The sequence below is a fragment of the Chlorocebus sabaeus genome, chromosome 8 (assembly GCF_047675955.1).
Source record: "Chlorocebus sabaeus isolate Y175 chromosome 8, mChlSab1.0.hap1, whole genome shotgun sequence".
In the NCBI taxonomy this organism is placed as follows: domain Eukaryota; kingdom Metazoa; phylum Chordata; class Mammalia; order Primates; family Cercopithecidae; genus Chlorocebus; species Chlorocebus sabaeus.
Genome location: NC_132911.1, coordinates 126,221,622 through 126,238,393, shown reverse-complemented (window position 1 = coordinate 126,238,393; position 16,772 = coordinate 126,221,622). Strand labels below are relative to the sequence as shown.

Here is a 16,772-nt window from a genome sequence, read left to right as displayed (position 1 = left end):
CAGCTGTTCCACCTGGCTATGTCTAGTCAGCCACTTTCCCTTCTCAATCTCTTCATTTTGCATATTCGATATTAATATCAGATGTCATGTTACATTCTACACAATTATCATCTCATTTAATTTTCAACAAACACCAAAACAGCTGGTTCTGTTTTTATTTTCATTCTACATATGTGTAAGCTGAGCTCAGAGAGGTAAATGATTTTCCCAAGTCATTTAGCAAATTTGGGTGGCTGTGCTAGGTCTGAAACTCATGGATTTTGAATCACACATGAGCTGTGTTCTGTTCACATAGCATGACTCATGTCAGTCAATCAGAATACAGAAGGTTCCAGAGTATGGTTTTGGACTGTGGCATTGTTTTATTGTTTGCAGGGCTGATTTTTGCTTTTGGGACTCGATGCAGAAAGAGTAAAATAAGTCAATCCATCCATGATCACTGTCTGTGAGGTTTGCCTGACAGCATCGCTTACTTCTTGATCATTAAGGTTGCAGCCATTTGGTGAGGCAGAGGCTTTCCCTTCACACTGCCTTTCTTTTCCCTTCACACTGCCTTTCTTTTCTCTAAGGTTTGTTCTAAGAAAATGCCCATGTGGTCTCAATCAGCATTCTCTTTTGCACCTTTGGTTTAATAGGCTTCTGGCATTTGGGTGTGCCTAAAACATTGCAGTTTTTTTAACATTAAAAAACATGTATGTAAAATATAAAATTAAATAAAGACAGATAATTAATATCCATTTTTGGAACACAGTGACTAATTATAATGACACAGGCCTGTGGGGGGTTGAATGTAGCTAATCGTTAGCAGGTGTGTTTGCTGCCGGACGACATCTGTCTTAGAAAGTGGAGTCCAGAAAGCTTCAGAACATCAGGAAGAAACCCAAGTGATGGGAGGTGTCACACAAGAAAGAAATCCTAGACCTTCACTGTGCAAGATAGAAGCCACTAGCTCCGTGTTACTGTTTGAATTCAAATGGTGAAAATAAAATAAAATAAATTCAGTTTCTCAGTCTCTGTAGTCATATTTCCAGCACTCCATAGTCACGTACGCACCAGAGGATAGCACAGAAATTGAACTGTCCCTGGGACGTTCTACTGGACAGCATGGACCAGATTGAAATAGGTACGGGATGTTGGGATGATAAGAAAGAATTAAGTTAGAATTCTAGCTCTACCATTTTTTTGCTGTGTGACCATGGCAAATGATTAATCTCACTCTCCTTCAGCATATTTTTCCATAAAATGAACAATATACTGCATAGTGCTTAGGGTTTCAATGATCCATATACTCGTTGCACTTAGCATGGTGTTTCCTCTTCTGAGAGGCCTCCCTTACCACCCTATCAAATGTGGCCACCACGTCTGTTACTCTTATTGGTACCACTCTATCATTTTTATCACAGCATTTATCATTTTGTAAAAGGACAGAGTCCTATCTATCTGTTCATTGCTTGTCTCTGAAAACCACCCCCAATACACACATTGTGTAGTTTTTTTCCAAACACTAACCAATTCTCTAATTCTCTGACAGCAACAGAGTGGGCGACAATTCAATTCAATTCACTTCTGACATTAACTACCCAGGGTTTAAGGGCTCAGTCTTGCAAGAATGCTCCCGCTTCCAATGCAAACACAAACAAGGTGCCCAGTCTACCCACACTTCTGTCTGAGCTGGCTACAAATATGGAGGTTCCCATATGGTTTATCATAAAGGACACAACTCAGAAACACCCAAGTGAAAGAGATGGATAAGGCAAGGTTTGGGGATAGATGTGTGTGTGTGTGGGTGTGTGTGTGTGTGCGCGCACGCGCGTGTGCATGCACACACAGTGGAGGGGGTAATGGTGGGGGAGGGAGTGGGAAGTGGGGTGGTGGGTGGAGCACAGAACTTTGGGTGTGCCACCCTCCCTCAGGATGATGAGTTCTCCAACCCAGAAGTTTCCTTAGACTCCTTGTTTCAGATTTTTAATGAAAGCTTCGTTACGTAGGCAACATGATTGATTAAATTATTGGCCATTGGTGATTGAACTCAATTTCTAGCCCCTTTCCTCTCTCTAGAGGCTGGGGACTGAAAATTCTAACCCTCTATTCATGTGGTTGGTTTTTCTGGTGTGACCAGCCCTCATCCTGAAGCTATCTAGCTCCTTCCTTGTTTCCCTCTCACTCTCACCATGAGTCATCTGCTTAGCATAAGCTCAGGTATGGTCAAAAGGAACTGATTATGAGTAACAAAAGATACTTTTTTTTTTTTTTTTGGACACAGGGTTTACTCTGTCACCCAGGAGTGCAGTGGTGCAATCTCTGCTCACTGCAACCTCTGCCTCTCGGGTTAAGTGATTCTTCTGCTTCAGCCTCCCAAGTAGCTGGGATTACAGGTGTAAGCTGCCATGCCCAGCTAATTTTTTCTATTTTTTAGTAGAGACGGGGTTTCACCATGTTGGCCAGGTTGGTCTCCAACTCCTGACCTCAGGTCATCCGCCTGCCTTGGTCTCCTGAAGTGCTGGAATTACAGGCATGAGCTACTGCTCCTGGCGTGAATAATAAAAGATACTTTTATCATTCAAGAAACTGTGTTTTAGGATCTCTGTGCTAGGAACCAGATTAGGGACAAAGACCAAGTATGTATATTATATTATAACACACACACACACAGAAGAGTATAAACCTCATTAGAGAAGAGAACTTGTCTGTCTGCATCATGGATAGTCCTTAACATAGAGTAGGTGGTCAATCAATATTTGGTAAATTAAAAAATAGTGAACCCACAATTATTTGATTGAGAGGCAATGTAATAAAAAAATTAATGAGGCCAGGTACAGCGGCTCATGCTTGTAATCCCAGCACTTTGGGAGGCCGAGGAGGATGGTTCATCTCAGGTCAGGAGTTCGAGACCAGCCTGACCAACATGGTGAAACCCCGTCTCTATTATAAATATAAAAATTAGCGGCCGGGCGCGGTGGCTCAAGCCTGTAATCCCAGCACTTAGGGAGGCCGAGACGGGCGGATCACGAGGTCAGGAGATCGAGACCATCCTGGCTAACACGGTGAAACCCCGTCTCTACTAAAAATACAAAAAAAAAAAAACTAGCCGGGCGAGGTGGCGGGCGCCTGTAGTCCCAGCTACTCCGGAGGCTGAGGCAGGAGAATGGCGTGAACCCGGGAGGCGGAGCTTGCAGTGAGCTGAGATCCGGCCACTGCACTCCAGCCCGGGCTACAGAGCAAGACTCCGTCTCAAAAAAAAAAAAAAAAAAAAAAAATTAGCCAGGCATGGTGGTGGGCATCTGTAATCCCAGCTACTCTAGAGGCTGAGGCAGAAGAATTGCTTGAACTTAGGAGGCAGAGGTTGCAGTGAGCCAAGATCATGCCATTGCATTCCAGTCTGGGCAACAAGAGTGAGACCCCATTTCAAAAAAAAAAAAAAAAAAAAAGTAATGAACATGATGCTAATGAAAATAATAATAGTTATAAGAAGGTCACTTTTATTGAGGATTTTCTGTGTGCCAAGTACTTGTTAAATACTGAACTATATTACCACATTTAGTCTTCATGGCAATCTTATGAGGTGGTCAATACTATTATCTTAATCAACAAGGAGGAAATTGAGCCTCAGAGAAGTCTAAAAACTTGCATAAATCTCATACCTTGTAAGTAGTAGAGCCAAGATTCTAACCAATTTTAATTACTTTTTCTTATTGGTACATACTATTAAAAGGGAATATATTTTTTCTACAGAGTCAGGACATTTTTTTTTTTTTCCCTTAGGTGGATGTGGAGCCTACAGTAGAGTTTAGAAAACACTCTTTACCTTGGATTCAGTTCCCTCTAACCCCCTCATTGTTAGGACTGATGTACTGACTTGCAATTAGGCTCCTGGGATTAAAAACGAGGTTTTTGTTTATATGTCTTGTTTTTGTCAATGGATTAAGACATAATCAGCATGTAAATTATGGGATTCCCCAAACTGTCATTAGCTTTGTACTCTGAAAATCTTCCAAGTCTCTTCGTTTGTGGTGAAATGAAGCTGGAGAGTCCTGTTAAATCAAATGACTATAGCTGCACCGTCTGTGCAGTGTCCTAGGAGATACTAAGGGACCAGTCTGCAACATGGGAGATGTCAGGTCCTGTGGCACCGATAGGCTGCATCCCCTGTAAACTCCTTGGAGCCATCCCCAACAAAGAACCCCAGGCAAAATTGCAGACCATATGCTGTGGCATCAGAGTTGACTCAGGAGGCTCTGGAGTAGCACAGAACCAGGAGTTGTGAACTCAGCAGGTTGGCAAAGGCCACTGCTAATTACCTAAGCTGTGGCTTCAGAGTCCAGCTGGGGCCAGAGCAGGTCTGATGATTTCTGGGAGACAGGTTTTGGCAGAGACAGCTTGTTCTTTCTCAATCCCCTTGGGCTGTGTCGTCTCTGCCTGGAGAAGCACTGGGGTCTGGTGGAAAGGACATTCCCTGCACATTTCTGTGGATGGGTGGAGTTAGGGAGCTAGAGAGGAGAAAAACATCTATGGTAATGGTGAAAACCTTTTCATTATGGAAGCAAGGCTATTTGAACACATGTTGGTTGACTTCTGTTCAAAAGCAAAGTTAAAAGTTACTTTTCTTCAAAGGAAATTTTTACAGTTCAATTTTTTTCTTAGAAATAATAAAATAAGCCTTATTTAGGGATTGTTATGTGCCAGGTATTATTGAACACGCTTTAAATATATTAATTCAATGAAATCTCAATAGATTTATGAAATAATTACTATCATTCCCACTTACAGATGAAGGAATTGTCACAAAGAGGTTAAGTGACAATTAACATTACTTTAAATCATTAGCCATCTTTCAACAGAACATTTTATTTCCTGGTTTGTTCATATGTAACTAAGAGAGATAAAAGTCTCTTGTTCTTTCTGTCTTTGTTAAACATTGTCTTCTAAGTCAATCTGATTGACTTCTTCATAGAGGTGATATTAGCATCTCGGTCCAGGCCATTTTTCATCGCATGGACTGTCCATTCATTGTAGGGCATTTAACCTCCTTGGCTCTCAACCCCTACAGGGCAGTAGCAAATTCCTCCTGGTTATTATGACAACCAGCCCCCTCCTACTTACTCAGGAACCCCCCAGTGGGGTTATTTCACCTCTGGTAGAGAATCACCAAGGTATCGTCTGTGCATTTGCTTTTGAGACATGTTCTTTAGTTGTTTTTAAACATGGTATATTTTTAGCCAAAAATCTTACATCAAGAGATGACATGCTCCATCTCCCTTTTGTGGCAGGTGTAGATAATACTCCACATTATATCTTATCTCCATAACCCTTTCCCTTTGAGTTTAGATCCTACAGTCTCTGTTTTCAGCCTCAGCTTCAGGAATTGGGTTCCACCAAGAACTGAAAAAGTGTTTACAACCAGGGTCAATTTACTACAATTATGCATGAGATGCCTAGGGCCCAGCAACATGTTTTATTATTATTAAATCAGAAGAAGACATATGACTGCATATATCTGTATGTAGTCTTGATGTGTATATATGTGTGTGTGTGTGTGTCTGTGTGTGTGTGTGTACAGAGAAAGGAGACACAAATGAAAGAATGTGGCTCTATTTACAAACACACCCTGGCTTTATGAGCTACTGGGAAATAATCACTAGATAGGACATAGTATCATGAGTATTACTGAAATATTCAGCTTTGTTGGAACCTGCCAAGATATTCCAAATTCAATGTATCGTTTCAGAATTCAATGCACCATGAGATTTTTCTATAGCTTTTAAAAGTACCCTGCTATTAAAAAAGTCATGCATATTTAAAAAAGCATTTTTATGACCCCATTTTCAGATTTTTAAGCCAAGTCCATCCTTACAACCAACACATCTCAACTAATCATTAAAACAAGCTGCAAAATCCAGATGGTATCTGAGATCGTCTCTCAAATCAGACTCCCACCACTCATTTTACCGACTCTCTTCCCACCATTTATATTCTAAATTATGACATTTCTTCCTTTGTTTCAAATTTTGACTCAATACCCAACTTTAATGTCCATTTCTAGTCTTCTATAGATTTTTCATTCTTCCGGATTGTATTCAATAATTAGGCATTGGAGTCCAGGTTTGGTTTCTGACTTTATTCATCTCTGCTCTTGCAATGACCATGTCACAAATGAGTTCTTCCTGCTTTAAGATCCTTGTTCTGTGTACAGCACCCCGACCTTGGGGATCTCCTCTATTTCTCTTTCTACAAAGGGCCCCTGCATGCTGTAAGCCTTTATTTAAAGAGAATCACTGCAGACTTTTGGGTGCTTTTGTGTGTAGCCTGATGAATTGCCTTTGTTAAAGAAGAGAGAGCCTGGAGGCTCATGTCAGCATCCCACCAGGAATTATTTTAGATAAATATTTTGACCAGAGTTTTACAAATTGTAGATAAAAGGATATTATAATGGTACGTTTGCACATTAGTTTCCTGAAAATAGAATGTTTTGAATTTTGTCATCCTTCTAGAAAATGTGCATTTAAATTGATATTTATGGTGAAAGTCTTGAGATGCAGCCAAACTACGAGTCTAGATTTGGAGTAGCGATCATGAGGCTACAAAGATGGGTGATCATAGTGGGGGAGTAAATCAAACATTGATACTGTGGTTGGTTGACTTGTGCTAAATGAATAAAGAAAGTAATGAGTTGTACATTGTTTTTCCTAAGGTTGATGTAAACCCCCTTTTCTCTCTTATTATATTGGATTCTTTTGGCTCTAAGCCCAACATAAACTGTTGTCAAGGACTCTCTGAGCTGGTGATTCCTAGCTTTGCACTCCACTCCTCATCTTCAGGGCATACTTATGCTTAAACTCCAAGGGTTGTAGTATTATAGAAGTGACTTGCAGAATAACTGGGGAATTTTCCTAAGAGGGCAAGCAGGGATTTTTATCTATGTTTTATAAATTCTTTTAGGGGACACCACGGAGGATTGTCTTTGGAGAGTCTACAAAACTCCTAAGATTCTTTGTAAAACTCATATATATGTGTACTTTTGTCCTGTAGAGAAAGCCCACAACTTTCGTGAGATTCTCAAAGCGGTTTGTGATACCCCCAGTTTTTTGAACAATCGGAACAGCATATGGAAGCATGCAGTGGTAGCTTAGAATTTTGAAGCCAAAGGCTGAAGTCATGTGGCCTCTCTGCCAGGCATCACGGTCTGTAAAAAGGGCAGGGGCTTTCTTACTTATTTTTGTCACCCTCCACTTTCTAGCACAGTGGCTAGACCTAGGACATTGTCAGTTTATGACATATCAGCAAATTAATAGACATCTTTGCAGAAGAAAAAAGCCATTATGTATATTAAATGCGCTTTGATTGCTGAAATGTGAAAAAAGGTTGGTCTCAGAATTGAGAAAATACATTAGTATAAGCTTAATTATTCTTTGTTGAATAGATGAATAAATACTTGGTAACCACCATGAATAATCATAACCATATCTACCATTTCCAACGTAGTTATTATGTGCCAGGAATCTCACTAAGTCTGCTACATGAATTGTCTTAATTTTTGGGGTTTTGGTATTGTGTGGCAAGTACTATTATCTCAGCTTGACAAGTGAGCCAAATTGAAGCTTAAGAGAATAAAAATTTTTAAAAGATTATAATACTCATAAGGACAGAATTTGAACTGAGGTTTGTTTGAGTACAAATCTCAGTCTCTAAAGTTTGGAAGGTAAAGCCACATGAAACAGGTTTATCAACCTACCTCCAGTTTTCCCCCTATCCTCAATAAAAAAAAAAAAAAAAATAGAATTCTTGATGTTGGCCTTGGTGATGCCTTGATTTCTTTTATATCACTCCCCTCTACCTACTGTTTCCATTGTGCCCACCCTGGGGTTGATGTAAACTTTAAGCCATAAAAATGGCTACAGGTTTTATTAGTATTAATCTCATAGAAGTGTGACTGACGGTGTTTTTCAATAAGGGCAGAGGGGTGGTGGTTGCCTTATAAAAAAGGTCAGAGAAAACCTCTATGAGGAATACGAGTTAGCCTTTGTCACATATTACTGTATATGTGTGAGAGTGTGTGTGTGTAAATGCATGTTTTCTTCACAATATGCCAGTAAACGCTGGCAGCAAAATAAGTTGCCTTTTGAAATATATTGAATCTAGCAAAAAAAAAAAAAAAAAAAAAAAAAAGGAGAGAAAAATCTGTCATAAACTTGACTCCTCAATATCTCTCACACACTATATCCAATTCATTAATCAATACTTTTTTCTGGATGACTAAAGCAGAATGATGAGGTTTGTCATTTGAAGAAGAAACTGAAATAGGAACTTTTAATATCACAAGCACAAAAATATTATAGAAGTAGCAGAAGTATTTTAGGATATAATTTGAAAGAAGGAAGAAATAAAAGGTTAATCACCATCCAAATATGTAGCCATCCACTATCTTCTTTAAGAGAGCAGGAGAGTTGAGTTGGGTAGATTTAGAAGTTCATAACCATTTGGTATTATTTCAATTTTAGTAGTCTTTTTTTTTTTTTTTTGAGATGGAGTCTTGCTCTGTCGCCCAGGCTGGAGTGCAGTGGCGCGATCTCGGCTCACTGCAAGCTCCGCCTCCCGGGTTCACGCCATTCTCCTGCCTCAGCCTCCCGAGTAGCTGGGACTACAGGCGCCCGCCACCATGCCCGGCTAGTTTTTTTGTATTTTTAAGTAGAGACGGGGTTTCACCGGGTTAGCCAGGATGGTCTCGGTCTCCTGACCTCGTGCTCCGCCCATCTCGGCCTCCCAGAGTGCTGGGATTACAGGCTTGAGCCACCGCGCCCGGCAATTTTAATAGTCTTAAACCCCATTCTTGATCAATAGAAGCACTTTTCAGTGTGATTCTGAAATCTTGTCTTGTTTTGCCCTTAAAAGGAATCTTCTAATCTCAGTTATGACAATGTGGAGTAGAATTCCTTAGTGAATCTACAGATTCTCTTAGGGCAATTCAGGTTCAATTTTGTTGGGTTATTATGTTCAGTCCATTCAGATCGACATGTAACTTGAATCTAATGTTAAGCATATTTTTGGACTTTAAGTTACTTCTTCCTGTGGAGTTGGCAAGAAGTCTGGTGAACATTAATTTTTAAATCCTGCAAAGAGAGATTTACTTTAATTGAAGCCCCTTTGGAGCTCGATCAAGTTAGAGCCATAATTTCTTAAGAACAATAGTGGTAAGTTGTCAATATATATATATATATTTTTAAATTGACTTTTCTTGGTTCACTTCAGAAGTTACCAAAAACAACTGCTGATACGTTCAACATACAGTAGTTTAGAAAACAACTTTGTGCTATCCAAGGTAAAATAGAAAGATTCTGTTTAATATTCTGGTTTTAATGTTGTATGTTGTGTTTATTTATTTTAAATGTGGCAGACATTTTTATAATGAAGACAGCATTTAAAAAAAATTCAGTTGGCTCTTGGTGATTTATCTAAGGTAATTATCTAAAATTTAACTTAAATAATTTCTTTCCTGAGTATAGTCCTCAACTTCCTTTGTTTTTATTTTTTGTGGGTTTTGTTGTGATGTCTTTGTTTTTATTTTTGCTCATTTATATTAATAGAGTATAGTATGGAAGCAAAAATGCTATATTTGAAAGCAGAAAACTTGGGACCTCAGACGAGTCATCTGATATCTAGATTTGTATTTCCCCATCTGTAAAATGGGATAAGAATTATGACACTTTCAATTTTATAGAGTCTTTATCAAGGTGAAGTAATGTATTTGGAAACTGCTTTATAAACCAACTAAAAATAAAAAAGTATATGTGGGCATGGATTTTTCCATCTGTCAAATGGAAATAATAATACCTCTTTTTAAAGTTGATATGAGGATTAAATAATTCATAGGGTTAAAGTGCTTGTATTTGCACCTGGTACATAATAAACATTTGATGAATGTCAGATAATATTATTAGTAGTCTAATAATTAATTTATTAAACTTAAAGTCCAGAGAGGTCCAGTCTTGTATATTTTACAGTATAAAATAATCCATCTGAAAATGAGTGGGGCATCATGAAACCAGAACCAAACCTAGCCAAGAACCAGAATGAGAAACAAAAACAGAGTCAGAGAAAGACTTTAAAAAGATAAACTTCTAGTGTGTTTTGAGTATCATTTGAGGAGAAAAAAGAGATGTGTTTGAGCTTAAAATGTCTATCACATGCTTTTTTGGAAAACTATAGCTTCATTGGTTCCAACAGGTAAGTCAACTTGGACATCTTAGTGAGAACCTCAAAACTGTCAAGTTTAATTTTCAAAATCTTGGAATGACTCTTATGCAAATATAAAATAACCACGTATCAAATGTGTTTATGCTACTCATTAATTAATAAGGTAACCTGTAAGATGGCAAAGCTGGTTCAAAAGAGAATTGGAGGAATGGTGACTTAAGTTTTCATATAAAATAATTTTGAACTGAAATTTGCTAATACATATGCGCTGGTTAATATCATAGAGGACAATATAACTGTAACCTTTGGGTTTATCTTTTATATCAGACAGAAATCTATGATTTAACATGCCACTTCCTAAAATTTGGGCTTTATGTGAAAAGTAAGTATCAAGGAAAAGTTAAGGTGTGTTCTCCTTGATAATTAAACAATTCTTAGGTAAGCCTCAATAATGCCTCATATTGAAAGAACATAAAATCACACTCTTTCCTTATTTGCAAGTTTTGGATACTTTTTTTAATAATAGAAAGACAACAGAATGTTTTAAAGGGAATGATACAATATTCATATTTTAAGAGAATCTCTAGGCTGCTTTGGAGTAGTAGGGTTTAGGAGATCAATAGAGGAGGTAGGAAGACCTTCTAGGAGGAAATGACTTCAGTCTATGTGAGAGATTATATTGATGTAGACTACAGTGGTAGTGGCTGAGATGAAGAGAAGTGGCCGTATTTGAAATATATTTTTTAAGCTAGAGCCAACAGCATTTGTTAATGGGTTAGATATAGTGTGTGAGAGATATCGAGGAGTCAAGTTGAATGCTATGTTTTTGGCTGAGACATGAGTATGTAGTGGTGAGGAACACAAATAAATTCCCTGCCCACATGGAGCTTATAGGTTACCGGGAGATTTTTTTTAAAAAGCAAACACAATGTTAATCTAAATTCAAAATTGTGTAAAGTATTATAAAGTAAAGTACTATAAAAAATACAAAGTGCGGAGATAGTGAATAAAGGGTGGGAGCCTACTTAATAGGTGGTGGAGGATGTCCTCACAAGCAGCCAGGAAAGTGAAAGATGAGGAGCTAGTCATGCAGGGTCAAGGGAGAAACATTCCAGAAAAAGAAAATAGCTATACAAGTGTTCCAAGGGAGAAAGAACTCAAGTTTTAGAAACTGAAAGAAGGCTTGCATGGCTGGAACACATTAAGCGATGTGAAGAGGCGGCTAACTGAGGTCAGAAAAGTAAGCATGGTAGAGCACTGCATAACATTTTAAAGCATTTTGGTTTTATTCTTGGTACAATGAAAACAGTAGTGCAGGTGAGAAATGATGGTTGCTTGGACTAGGGAGGTGGCAGTGGAAGTGGAGTGAATAGATATGGGAAATAGTTTAAGGTAGAATTCATCACTAGGATTATATTATTCAGTGGGGAGATTCCAAAGGGAACTAAGTGGGGGAATAAAACCTCTGTTGATTCCTAACTCTCTCACTAATTATGGATATCACCTGTGAATAAAAACTTCACTTCTCTGATTTTCAGGTTTTCATTGTATGAGTTCTAGGTTGCAAGTCATTAGGCTGTAAATGAGAGAAGTCCAATTAAAGGAATTAACTGACTCATGGATTCCAGTAAAATGTTGAACAACAAAACTCAAGAAGGACAGGGAGCCATCTAAGCCTCAGAAACAATTAGAAGTAGGTGATCAATGATACTAGGTCTGATTCACTGACTTTTTTCTCTTTTTAAATTTTAAAATATTTAACTGAAAAGTAAAGACGGACTGCATTCAAGGTGTACAACATGATGATTTGATACACACATACATTGTGTAACGATTACCACAAATTAGTTAACACCTCCATTACCACCCATGTCTCAGCTGTGATTTGAGAGCAGTCCTGCTCACAGAGACTCAAGGGAGATGTGCAGGAGGATCACTTGAGGCCAGGAGTTCAAGACCAACCTGAGCGATATAATTAGACTTCATCTCTAATTTTAAAAAATTAAATTAAACAAAGGGAAAAGCTCTGGTTGGCCCAGCTTGGGCTAGATATTTATGATGGAATAAATTAACGGTGGCCAGAGAAGCATGAGTTCATGTAGGAATATGGCAGCTCCTATGAAATTACTGAGGAATGGGAAGAGTGGATCCCAGAAGTGTGTGTAAAAAGGTGCTAGTGTTATTATTCTAACATACAATCTTAGGGTGTTGGACTAGAATCAGTAGTTCATTCAGAGAATAATTACTGAGCATCTGCTATGTACTGTGTACTGAGTGCTTAAGATATAAGATGTCTACTGATGACTCCTCCAAAAATGATGTTCTGCAATTCTATGAGATTTTAACAATAGAATGACAAGACAGCCAATTGTTGTCACACCTTTACATTTTAAATCATTATCTTCAGGTTTGCTACTCTTTCTCCATAGTGGAAATAAGTAGTTTAAGCTCTTTGGACAAAACAAAGCTTTAGTTTCCAATGTATTATGTCTTGCCTTTTTTTTTTCTAACCGATTTTCTCCAGTGTTTGGGGTTTGTGTATCCCTAACACTAACACTATGTGCAAGGCTTTCAGGATGACAAATTAGATTTTATATTATTACTGATAAGGTTTTTCCGTGTTATGCTCTGTCACTTGTTTCCAGAGCCTTACAGCTAACGTTTGAGAATCCATTCTTGTTTATACTCTAGCAAATTGCCTTAGGCGCTGGAATTTAAAAGATTTTGTACAAAAAAAAAAAAAAGGTGACTCTTCATTTTCTCTTTCCTTTAAATTTTATTCAACCTTAAACCGTTTTTTTTTTTCCCGTTTCATTCATTTCCCTGGGTATCAAATAGATTTAAATAACATATATTGGCTTCTTCTAACTGCCTACTTGACATCTCCACTTGATTACCTGATAAAGTTTTTAAACCTAATATGTCCCAAGCTGAGCTAATCTTTTTCCAAGGATCTGTTCCTCCTGTGGTTATCCTTATCCAGGTAAAAGGCAATTTATCCTTCCAAGTGCTTAAGCCAATCAAGGCCTCTCTCGCCCACCCAATAACTAATTCTATCAGAAAACCCTGTTGGCTCTACTTTCAAAATATTTGTAGCATCTGACCATTTTTCACCATATCCACTGCTGGATTCAGGTTCAAGTCACTATTGTCTCTCACCATTTTGTTTTTTTATTGGTCTCCTAACTGGTCTCCTGCTTCTGACATTGACTACTATGGTAAATTCTCAACAGAGTAGCAAGCAGGATGCTATTAAAACTTCGGTCAGGTCATGCCTTTCTCCTGGTAAACTTCCTTCAGTTATTTCCATTTTACTCAGGGTCCTTCAGTCATCTACAAGGGCTACAAGACACTGCAGTATCTTCCCTTTTTACATTTCTGACTTCATCTCCTTCCACTCTCTCACTCTGTTCAAGTTATACATCCCTCCTTGCTGTTGCTCCAACATCCCAAGAGTACACACCCATAAGTGCCTCAGTTTTCACTTTTCCCTATTCCTGGAAAGCTCTGCCTCCTAAATATCCACAAAGCTTCATTCCTTACCCTCTTTACATCTTGATTCAAGTGTCACTATGATAGGCTGAATAATGGCCTCCAAAAGAAGCTCTGGAACTTGTAAAGATGTTATGTTATATGGCAAAGAGTGATTAAGGTTGGAGATGGATTAATATTGCTAATCCATTGACTTTAATAGGGGAAGAAGCCTGGATTTATTCCGGTGTGTTCAATGTAATTATGAGCCCTTAAAAGAAGAAGAGAGAAGTAGAAGAAGCTGCGCCAGGAGATGCAAATACAGGATAACATTCAGAGAGATGCAACACTGCTGGTTCTGAAGATGAGAGAAGGGGAATAGGAAGTAAGGAAAAGTGAGTGACTTTTAGGAGCTGGAAAAGGCAAAAAATGAATACTCCTTCAGCGCCTTGATATGACTTAGCTGTGTCCCCACCCAAATCTCTTCTCCAATTGTAATCCCCATAATCCCTACGTGTTTGGGGGGGACCTGGTGGGAGGTGATTGGATCATGGGAGCAGTTTCCGCTATGCTGTTCTCGTGATAGTGAGTTCTCACGAGAGCTGATGGTTTTAAAATGTGGCACTTCCTTGTTCTTGCTCACATGCTCTCCTGCCGCCCGGTGAAGAAGGTGTCTGCTTCCCCTTCTGCCATGATTGTACGTTTCCTGGCGTCTCCCAGCCATGTGAAACTGTGAGTCAATTAAACCTCTTTCCTTTATAAATTACCCAGTCTTGGGTATTTCCTTATAGCAGTGTGAGAATGGACTAATACAAGCCTCTAGAAAAGAATAAAACTTTTATGACACCTTGATTTTAGCCCAGTGAGACCTCTATTAGACTTATGACCTGCCAAACTCTAAGACAATGGATCTGTATTATTTAGGTCACTAGGTTGTGGTAACTTATGACAGTAATAGGAATGAACACAGCCACCTAAGCCCTTCCCTATCAGCCCTCTTTAAAATTGAAACCATTTCCCCATCTCATACTCCATGTTTCTCTTTCCTAACCTATTGTTTTCCACAATGCTTACTACCATCTCTCATAGTATATATTTTACTTATTTGTTTATTCTCCAGCTCCATCCCAACTAGAATGCAAATTCCTGGAGGGAAAGGTTTTCTATTTTATTCAACAATGCATATTCAGTATCTGTACCTCATAGGTGCTCAGTAAGTATTTGTTAAATGAATGAATGAATGAATTTACTGAACCTTGAGTCCGGTGAACATGGCTAGGTGCTGATGATATAAAGAATAAGCCATAAACCTTGCTGCCAACCAAACCATAGTCTAGAGGAGACTGAGGACACATAAACAAATACTTGCCTGGCAATTATACATAAAGCTAAGAAGGCAGTCACATAGCACCACAGGAAGTGGTTGCACAAGGGGTTTAGAGAAGGTTTCAAGTAAAGGTAAAGTCAGAGACCAATAGTAAGAGAGGCAGATAAAGACATTTTCATTGGATAATTTGCATATCATATTTAAAGCTTGATGTCCTTACTTTCTTAAACTTTCTGCCTTCTCTAAGAAATTACAAACTTTAGGAGGTCAGGGACCATCTGATACAATCTTGCAATGATTCAAGGTTAACTTAATATGCTAATCTCTTAAGTTTACATAGCATTTCAGAGTTTATGAGGTGTTTTCACACACATTTTATTTTAAGTCTTTAGGTATCACAAAGATTCTGAAAAGGATGTAGATTAGGTGTTTTTATCTTAATTATGCTGAAACCATGAAGTCTAAATGATAATAATGATATATCATTGGCATACTTTTTCAGTATTTATATAGTGCTTTCCTATGTATCAACTTCCTTCATCTCCCCGACAATCTTAAGTAGGTAGGTTGGACAGCTACTATTGACCAAGTTTGCTGATGAAGAAGTTGAACCTGAGGGTGTTTAAATGACTGCTATGGATCATGCAATGTTAGGAAATGGGACCAGGATTTAAACTCTTTCCATGCCACTTCAATCCAGTGAATTCATTTATAATTCATTGACCATGAGAAGTTATGGGACATCCTTGGGGAGCTATTACAAAACAGTGGGTAGGTAGAGGCGGGCGGATCACTTGAGGTCAGGAGTTCGAGACCAGCCTGGCCAAAATGGTGAAACCTTGTCCCTACCAAAAAAAAAAAAAAAAAATAATTAACCAGGCATGATGGTGCATGCTATAATCCCAGCTACTTGGGAGGCTGAGGCACAAGAATTGCTTGAATGTGGGAGGCAGAGGTTGCAGTAAGCTGAGATCATACCGCTGCACTCCAGCCTGGGTGACAGAGCAACACTCCATCTCAAAAAATACAAAAACAAACAAACAAAAAACCAACAATAAACAAAACGTAGTGGAGAGAAAAGAGTTCAGGCTTGGGGTGGAGTCCAACACTTTTCAATCATTTCCCTTACTTCCCTAAGTCTTTGGGTGAGTCACTTAAACTCTGCAAGCCTTAGTTTTCTCATATGTAAAATGAGAATAATATTGTTATAAGATTATATAAAATGATTATATGCAAAATGCCTAGAGCAGTGCTTCACTGATGATGATGATTAGTTTTAGTATGCAATTAAAGTTATAGGTATGGTGTTCAGAGGAGCAGTCTGGCCTAGATTTGGGAGATGTGAGCATAGGTAAGGCCTAATATATCTACTGGGGGAAGTTTAGTGAACAAACTTGTTAAGACCAGAAGCACTGAAGCCTGTGGCCCTTATGCTGTCTCCTGGGGGCCTCTGTTCAGTGGTCATTTTTTGGCCAAAAGGAAAGCAAACCTTCCACCTGACATTATTTTTCAGAGAGTAAGAGAAACCAACCTCCTCTAGCATTAGCAAGAAAGGGGAAAATATCATGTGTGTATAGGAATGTCTCAAATAATTTAAAAGCAGAAAGTAGTTAGGCCTCAGAATGCAAAGACTAGTTTTTCTCTATTCTCATCTTTTTTTTTTCTTAATCTACTGAGTGACCCACTTTCTCTGAAGACCAAATTTCTCTCCTTCATTCCACATGCTTGTTCCTAGACTTATGTGTTATTGTTCTAGGCTACCCACAAGGACTTGCTCAGCACTCTT

The 16,772-nt window shown here is 38.5% G+C and overlaps 1 long non-coding RNA gene across 1 annotated transcript in view; it reads left to right on the top strand.

The window, feature by feature from the left end:
* The first annotated feature begins 14,254 nt into the window (after window positions 1-14,254).
* The window catches only part of LOC140712332 (uncharacterized), a 37,646-nt gene continuing 35,128 nt past the window's right edge, over window positions 14,255-16,772 (top strand). Inside the window, exon 1 of the long non-coding RNA XR_012093863.1 lies at window positions 14,255-14,391. This is a non-coding gene — a long non-coding RNA (uncharacterized lncRNA). The remainder of the gene's footprint in view (window positions 14,392-16,772) is intronic.